The sequence below is a fragment of the Orbicella franksi genome, chromosome 14 (genome assembly GCF_964199315.1).
Source record: "Orbicella franksi chromosome 14, jaOrbFran1.1, whole genome shotgun sequence".
Lineage (NCBI taxonomy): Eukaryota > Metazoa > Cnidaria > Anthozoa > Scleractinia > Merulinidae > Orbicella > Orbicella franksi.
The window spans coordinates 8839301-8848658 of record NC_138158.1 but is presented as its reverse complement, the minus strand read 5'-3'; the positions used below and the strand labels follow the sequence as shown (position 1 = coordinate 8848658).

General features: G+C 38.2%; 1 non-coding gene across 1 annotated transcript; it reads right to left on the bottom strand.

Moving 5' to 3' along the window:
- Positions 1–7003: 7003 nt before the first annotated feature.
- Trnal-uaa (transfer RNA leucine (anticodon UAA)) lies at positions 7004–7087 on the bottom strand. The gene has a single exon. It is a non-coding gene; the product is annotated as a tRNA-Leu (tRNA).
- Between the last annotated feature and the right edge of the window lie 2271 nt (positions 7088–9358).

Sequence of the window (9358 nt, the reverse complement as noted above, 5' to 3'; positions counted from 1 at the left end):
CCTTGCTGAGTGTAAATTTGTTATTTATAAATAATGAATTTCACCTCGCCGAGTGTAAATTTATTATTTCTAAATAATGAACTTCATTGAGTGTGTAAATTCATTATTTAGAAATAATGAATTTCACCTTGCCGTCTGTAAATTTATTATTTCTAAATAATGAACTTCATTGAGTGTGTAAATTCATTATTTAGAAATAATGAAGTTTCATCTCGCCGACTGTAAATTTATTATTTAGAAATAATGAATTTAACCGTGTGTGTAAATTCATTATTTAGAAATTCATTATTTAGAAATAATGATGTTTCATCTCGCCAAGTGTAAATTTATTACTTAGAGATAATGAACATCACCGAGTATGTAAATTCATTATTTAGAAATAATGAAAGTATGAATGGCTGACTGACCCAGCGTCTCTTGTCCGATAAATTTCAGAGGCTGTTTCTTGCGCTATAAGTGAGACAGTTAATGCTGCCCTTGCTCAGGTAGGTATGCAGCCTGACATTCAGCAGTGGCAGATCTAGTGGAGGCTCCCCCCCCCCCCCCCCCCCTATTTTGGTTAATCGCGTTTAAGCGAGAATCACACTTCAAATATCTATTGTGTAGTTCTTATTCACTCAACAATTCGGCAGCTCACACTGCAACAGGAACAACGACAACGACAACAACAACGACAATGACACCAACAACGACAACGACAACGACAATGACAACGACAACAAGTACTCAAAGGCCGAGGTAACAGGTAAATTAAAATTTTAAGACAAGAAATTGCTGCATGAAGAAAATGCAGAACTTTTAAAATCGGGAAATCGAATAATGTATTTACTTGCTTAGATAATTCTTTGTAGCCTACAAACAGGCTCACGTTGGAGCACAAACGCGCTTGGTGTAGCTGAGAGCGAGAAATCGACGGGCGAAGCCGCAAGAGGAGAAAGTCACTTTCTTGGCGCCTCTTTCCCGCCCATCGCTATTCCTCTTTGTCACTTGTGCGTTTGACTCAAACGTGAGCCTGCTCGCAGGTTAAATTCTTTGTGACCTTTGTGACCTTTGGACGGATAGCTGTGTGACACACTTTGTTTGGCTTGATCAAGTCACAGCTAGGCATGTCTATTCCAGGCAAGTCCAAAGATCATACACGTGGAAAGCTAAATTCATTTACGTTTAAACCATTGTTGAATAGACCTTTTTTGACTGGGTGGTTTGTTGCCCCATTTCAGACCATGTGATGATACTCTTGAGAATTCTTCCTTTCAAATTTTCAAATAGTTGCATGTATATGAATAAATAATTTTTAGATGAATAAAAGAGCAATTCTCTAGAGAATATCACGTGGTCTGTGATGGGACAACAAACTGCCCAAGCGAAAAAGGTCTATTTCAATAGAAATCAGACCTTTCACTTAACACACCAAGCGATTTTTATTTTCTTCATGTAGCAGTTTCTTTTCTTAAAATTTACCTGTTACCTCGGCCTTTGAGTAGTTGTTCCTGTTGCAGTGTGAGCTGCCGAATTGTTGAGTGAATAAGAACGACATAATAGATATTTGAGGCGTGGGGGGTGGGGGGAATGGGTCCCCGGGCCCCTCACCCAGATCCGCCACTGCTGAATTCAGGTGCACTATGCTAAAAAGAAAGAACCATAAAAACAAACTGTTATCCAGATAAGCTTAGCTTCTAAATTTTCCACTCAACGTGAACTTACATGTATTTACCACCAGTAATGATCTTATGAAATCCAAGGCGAGGAATTTCACCTTTAAGAACTTATATATGGTTTTCATGGAACCTTAGTTCCGGGACTAGCTAGTGAAGAAAAACTGGTCGCCATCAAACACTCCGGCCTAACATTCGATTTACCGAGCTATAATTCCGAGATATCGATTTATTTCTGGCTAAATAAATGTCTCAAGGCATGTAACATCTCTTCAACCGTTAGAGTACTCGAAAGTATCAAACACATTGAGGCTTAAAATACCGTGAACATACCGAGGATGGTCAAAGACGACACTTCCATCTTGAGGTCGCTTGCCGTTTCTGGCACTTGAATGAAGTTCACCCAGTGTCTGGAACACGTTTGGGAGAGACTTTTTGTAATGTAGACACGGCATTACGCAAAGTTTGAAAGAAGTTACGAGCACTATACCTCGTGCAAATTAAAAGAAGGAACGAAAAACTAAAAGTGTGCCCAGGGCTCTCGCTGGGCAGCCTGTCTTTCTTAGCCGGCGGGGCCTTGGCACGATTCAAAATAGCAGAAAACGAAAAGGGGCTAACTCTACAAGGTTACCCAATTTTTCAGACAAGCAGCAGCATTTTCACGTCACTAATGGAAGCTGGATATTGTTTTCGCAGGGAATCAATTTTTTTCATACATATTAATTGACCTAAAGAAGGTTTGCGAAGACACATTTTTTCCACAAACCTTCTTTACATGTTGTATCCATATAAGCATACCATTGAATATATAAGCAAGAGAGCCTCCCAGCAGGCAAGGGGAGACCGTGTTTCTAACAGTGAAATGTCGAAAAAAAATCATGCTTGCCCAAGTATGAATAAATCAACCCACCGACATTCTCGCGCACCTTAAATATTACGGTCCGCCGTTCTTTCCACCACTGTAGCTCGCATTAATAACAATAATAATAATAATAATAATAATAATAATAATAATAATAATAATAGATTTATGTAGCGCTAAAATCATAAAATATTCTAAAGCGCTTTACAATGTAAAATTAAGATTACGGTAAAAACATAAGAAAAATGTGTCCAAAAATAATTCAATTAAAAAGCATATTTAAAAAAAAAAAAAAAAAAACCAAGGCATGCTCTACGCTAATATGCTAATAGGAATATTAGCTATAATAACTGTGGCATACTATACGCATGCGCAAAATTATACGCCTGAGCCGATTATTTAAGCCCGCAAGTGGCCCTACAAGTACGCATAGAAAGCTACGAAATACGTTTTTTCGCTCTGAAGAATTTAGCAGGAAATTCGATATGAAGTCGAACAATTTCAGTTTTTGGGGGACAAAAACCTTGTACCAGAATAATCTTAAGTATATATTACAGTCCTTTTTGCATTTCCTAAGATATAGTCGTCTGAAATAACACCTAAAACAATTTCCCATAGAAACTCGAGAGAATAAATTTCAAAGTTCAGAAAAATCGTGCAAACATCAGTTTCATTTCTCGAGTAATTTGAAGTGTTTCATATGAACTTCCAAATTATTTTGGACGGTTGTTAGAAATGATTTCTTGTGAGAAGATATTTAAAACAGTCGCACAGAAGTTTGCAATACCATGTAAATAATCTCGGTACAAAGGTTTCTTCCACTTGTTACTCGAACTTTCTGGTGGATTCCTTCTTAAGTGTTACTATGATCAAATACGCATCTTTACTATCTAAACCATTTAAAGACATAAACAAGTAGTCTGTACGAAAGGAAAAATGCTGTTTGCTATTTTCAAATATCTCTTTTCGTTGCAGAGATGTTCAAGTTTTCAAGGGAGCTAGGACTAATCACGGAAATAGTAATAATTAGGGGAGGAAATGAAACACACAGAGTGCTGGGGAGGAAGTGGTATGACTGATATGATACGGAGAAGGCAGGAGAGGCGCTAGAATGAAAAAGAAATGGACTAGTAGCGAAAAAGAGGAAATAGTAAGGGGTTGAGTTAGTGGAATAATTAGAGGGGAAGAAAACAAAGAGTGCGAGAGAAGGGAAGAAAAATGGGGGGATGGGTAGAGAAATGGGTAGAAAAGGGTCAATGAGGAAGGAGCTTAAACATAAAGGGAGTAATCAAAAAGATCCTGTTAAAAGATGTTTAGCGCAAAACAAAAAGAAGGGGTCTCGAATAGGGAGTATTCATTTTCTTTTGTTTTTTTTTTGGAAAAAATAAAAAATTAAAGCAAAGACACTACCGGGCAACATACGACATCTACTCTTTTAACTACGCTGTTCTAAGTCTTTGACGAACTTGGATCACCATTGAACATTTTACAACCTATCTTTTTATTAATTCTCATTTCCGTTCATCCCTTTAAATTTCGGGCAATATCCGTCGGCAAACTAAAAGAACTCACAGAAAGACTCAGAGACTTGCCTTTCTTCCGATTCTCTCCAAATGTGGAGAACAGATCGTTGATAGATTTCGCCAGTCACTCAGTGACTGTGCAAGGTCAAGGAATTTTGGCCGAAAATGGCGCGGATTTTGTCAAACGAAGTTACCTGTATGAGACAAAGGACGCTACAAGGTGGCGCGAAGATATGAATATTATCAGTCCGAGTGGTAAAATATTTTACACACAAGCGCAACGAGTAAGTAAAATATTGTTTTCGAGAAAATAAAATTTAAAGCCTCAAACTGTAATGTTCTTTTTAGTAGACAAAGTGACTGTTTGCACAAAAAACCGGGGGAAAGCGGGAAATGACGTCATCAATATCCTGAAAATATCGAAATATGCCATTGGGGCCCCGGATGTAGTTTCGTATGAATTTTACAAGTGGCCTATTTTCCGAAAAACACTCATGCCTATATAATAAATATTATATAAACACCAATGAAATAGCAAGTGAGCTTTCGACCGAAAACTGATGATATCTCCACACGTGAAAAAGATCACCGTTGCTATGGTTACATAATAACTGGTGCCTTTCGCAGCGAAACTGAAATGGTTTGGGAAGTCATTGGTGTTTCTAAAATAAAAGGAACATTACATGGCCATTTGGAAAATTACTCTTCTCGAGTTGAAAAATATTTCAGTCGTTCGCTGCGCTCACTCGTGGTTCGTGAAATATTCTTCAACACTGGAAGACAAACTTCGTGTCTCCGCGCGGCCCTCGCCGTCACGGGCTTTTGTTTTCAAGGCAACTACAGCTTGGTAATTGTTTTGGCAGTTTAAGCAAAGAAAATCTTTATCCTGCTGATCTTAATTAGCATAAATTTTGACGTTTTATTTTTTCGTTTTCTCCTAAGTTTTAGTCTCGATTGAGAAGATATGCGTTGTTGTTTTATAACGAACAGCTAAGAATCGTATCAAGTTTTATATTATCATTAATATTATTCCGAGCAAATCAAAGCACCCGAACTCTCCCAGTTCCTTTCATTCAGTAACCGCATTGCTATAGTCGTTTTCTGAAGCTCTCTAAGGCTAGAATAACATGATTCCTTCTTCCTCTTAAAAGTGAAATCTTCGTATAGGTGATCATACGGTTTCGAGTTCAATTTGAAATTAATTTGCACGAGTGAGTTTTTCAAAAAGCTGAAATTGCACGAGCCGCTTCGGCAAATGCAATTCCAACTTTTTGAGAAACTCACAAGTGCAAATTAATCGCAAACTGAACGGGGAAAACGGTATGATTGCTTATTACTAATATAAACATGAAACAATTCGCGTGGAGGAAGTGCCGAAAGATCTTTCTTGAAGTCATGCATTTTTTTTTATTCGAGAAAACTGTTTTCAAATTTTTCGCACAAAATTTTCGTCATCATTTTACGTGATATCATTGGCTTAGAAAATTTCCTGTTGTCTTTCAGCCAATCATAATGCAGAATTACGATGTGTATTTTACACTGGTGTTAAACTTATTGCATTAGTGTTACACTTGAACTGCTTGCAGCCAATCAGAATCGTGTAGTTTTTTCACGTATATCAATTATTATTAAAAAAAAAAAAACCGTCAACTCAAATGTGTAAAGTTGCCTCAGAAGTTGTTTGTAGTGCAACAAGAGCTGGTCTACCATTTATCTTTCCTTGCTGTTTGGAATCAGAGTGATGGAGATTTAGAGTTTTCTTCATTTCACTGTGAGTACTGATCGCAATATTAGCTAATATTAAAGGAGGTGAGAATTAATCATATGAGTGATCACGTGATAAAGGTTATAAAGACCGTCTACAGAAGGGGTTCCCCCCAAAGAGAATTGATCCTGGTTTCCCCCGTATTGAGTTAATAAGCAATTTAAATTTCGTTTTCGATGATTTAGTTATTAAACAAGAATGGAAGGATTCCCGCAAATGAGCTTACGTCATTACCTATTCGTATGACTTTACTCGCTGTCCGCTTCAGAATCGATCACATTTATTTTAAGATGGTGGAGAACGGATAAACATCGAGTTTTTGGCCATTTGTGACCATTTTTCCCTTGTAATAATCCAAATTTTAACTTTTTAATCGATGGGTAACTTACACATTCACACAAGACACGTGCTACAGGGGCAATACGATGTGTGTTTTTGCCATCAGCCCGTTTTTGCTAAGCCTCCCGTCCCTAATAAATGTCCCCTTCCCCCTCTTTACTAACTGCCCTCCTTGAGCTAGATCGAATCATTGCGATATCTTAGGTAGATCTAATGTGCACACTTCAATTCTTCCCTGAGGAATTTTCAGGCAGTTTAGTCTAAGATGGATATAGAAATCAGACGGTTTTGGTTTAGAATAGAATTGCAAAATCAAGTTGATCATGGTCTAGTATAGGGTAAGGGTTTTCATCGTCCCAGCGGCACCCCTACCCAAAGATTTACACAGCACCCGCCCCCAGGACGTCTTCTCCAATTCAAACAAGATTACGTCCATAACACGTATCCGTGTCATAGTGTCATCAATGGCCTTGATTTTATAATCTTTCTGTGAAAGAAAAATGAAATAGGGTAGAAAAACATTCCGGAGAAAAATTTTAAATGTTTTCATACGTTTTCTAGAAGCTATAGCTCATGTAATTAGCCTCGTACGTTTAGCTGCCTTAATTAGACTGAATATCTCTTCTTTGACCAACATTTCAAAGAAAATAGGTTGTGAAGGTCACGTGTCTGAAGGTCACATGCCGGTTTGGTCGGTCACGTAAGTTGGGTTAGAGATCAGTCACGTGTGTGAGCGATCTTAGAACATTCAATTAGCATCCCAGAAAGGAAGAAGGGCGATCAGAGAGTTAATTTCCCCAACTTCGGATGTTTTATTTGAAATATGACAAAAGCGGTAAAACGAACGAGAAAAAAGTAATACCAGGAGTGGGGTTCGAAACCACACGGACAATACGTCCATTGGAACTTAAGTCCAACGCCTTAACCACTCGGCCATCCAGGTGTTAATACAAATAAATTAGTTCATTGTTTGGTAGTGTGCAAATTCAGGCAGGTTGTAGCTATGAGGAACAAACGGCCTCGCGTTCAAGACATGCGCACCAAATTAGTCCATGAAGCTACTAATCTACTCCCTGATGGAATTGAATCTATTAATCATTCCCTAAAATCAATCATACCTAATGTCTGATTAATTTTTAAAATGAAGCTGTTTGGCCTCATTAGCTCTAATTGGCAATTATGTTGTTTTCACCTATATAACTTCTAATTAATTTCACTCTATTCAGACGGTCGGGGCGGTCGGGGGTGCGAGATGGTCAAATAAATTTGGTATGACATCCCATTTTAATCGGAACTTTATGTTGTCGCACATCGTGGCTGTCGTACTTTTGTGTGATCATTCTTTCATTTTTATGACTCTCAGCCATTACATTATTAACTTTGATTTGGCTTTTATCGTTTTCTGACGAAGAAATCCAACTCTAAGATGGCCGGTCCAGGAGATCAAAATGGCGTCTGTTTAAAAAATATAACATATATAACACTTGATCTGACGTCATCTCATGTTGTTTACTTCAAGAGAAACATGTTTGGGTACCCTCAAAGTTCGGTTATAAATAATCTTAAAGTTACGAAAGGGAGGGTGGATATTCGGCCGTATCTACGGAAATCCGTTCCGGTCCGGAAATCCCCGGCTAATACCAACTATGCACCCCGCCTGGCCGAACAAAATAAACCAAAACGGAGATTTAATTCACGGCATAAAGAATATGGCTTTGTTGGTTTCCTCTTACAATTACTCGCTCGGGTAGCCAGCTACATTGCAGGGGAACTTAAATGCAGTTTTCTGGCCTTTTCTGTGCTTCAACGCTAGCGCGCGAAATTAAATAGTAGCGTATGCTCGCCGTATCCAGGTATGCAAGATAGAGGATATTACACGGCAGAACCAAAATATAAATCTTATTTTCGAGTGGTAAAAACAATATTTTATGATGCCAGCATAGTAAATGAGTAAAATATTGTTTTAAACACGAGAAAATCAAATTCATATCTTCAAGCCACCGTGTAATTTTCTTTTCATTATAAAGACAAACTGACTATTTGCGCAAACAACCATAAAAACGCGGGAAATGACGTCATCAATATTCTCACTGGTGAGGATATGGAAAATACGCCACTCGGATACCGGATGTGGTTTTGCATAACTTTTACGAGTGCTGTATTTTCCAGTAAAACACTGGTTTCTACGTAATGAAAAGAAATATGCAGCTTTACTTCCCTCCACCCTACAGCTCCTAGTAAAATGAAACAAAAATAAAATCATTTAACTGAAGGGAAAGGAAATTCAAATTGGAAGACTGTTAACACTCAGTGTAAGTAGCTACCTATATCAACTTGAATTTGAAAAAAAAAAGTAAATGAGCCGCCCTATAGCGTTTTCAGAAAATTGATGTCTTGAGAGTTGGCCCTTCTGCCCGGCATAATGATCTTGCTCCCTTAAAGAAAGGGTTAACGCACGAAACTTCAGCTTCGTAACGCAGCTAGAGCAGTTAATAATTTACTTTTGTTAGCTTCAAGTTTTCAATTAGCTAAGTGCTATAGGTACTGTCAATGCCGCCCTTTTTTTCCAGCCACCTAATATTCCTTGTGGGTGAGAGAGCAACTCCGTTATAAAAAGGACGGGGGTGCTCATCATACCTTTAAGGGGTTTAAAAAGTGGTTTTGGTACCTCTCGGGGTGTTCAGCCTCAAAAGGTCCACAGCGGGAACTTTTGCAATACCTTTATAACGGCTATATTGAGCCGAAAAAAATATGACAGGAGGTGATGTCTTGTTTTAGAATTAGCATCTGTTAGGGGTGAGAACTGTTTTACGCCACGCCCACAAAGCTGGATCTTGGTATCTTTTAGGAGTTATTTTCAAACTTTCCGACGATCAACCCCGCCTTTTTATATGGGAGTTCCCACCCCCCCCCCCCCCCCTTCCTTACCCTGGGCCTAATATAGCTGAGAAGTAGCCTGGAGAAACGGAGTCCAGCTGAGATTTATCTTGCTTGCAGTTTTAATTTATTCCTCTAGACTGAAAATTTAAAAATAAACAAGAGGTCCCTCAACTTTACCTAAGGAGGACATGCTTAAAGGATAAAAAAAAGTTCTTCTTGTTTGGCTACAGTACAATGTTCACGATAAATGTGATAAATGTCATGCGAACAATTTCTGATGTCACTCTATTTTAAACTCTTATTTACCTTACAAACATTTAACCAACAGGTCAGC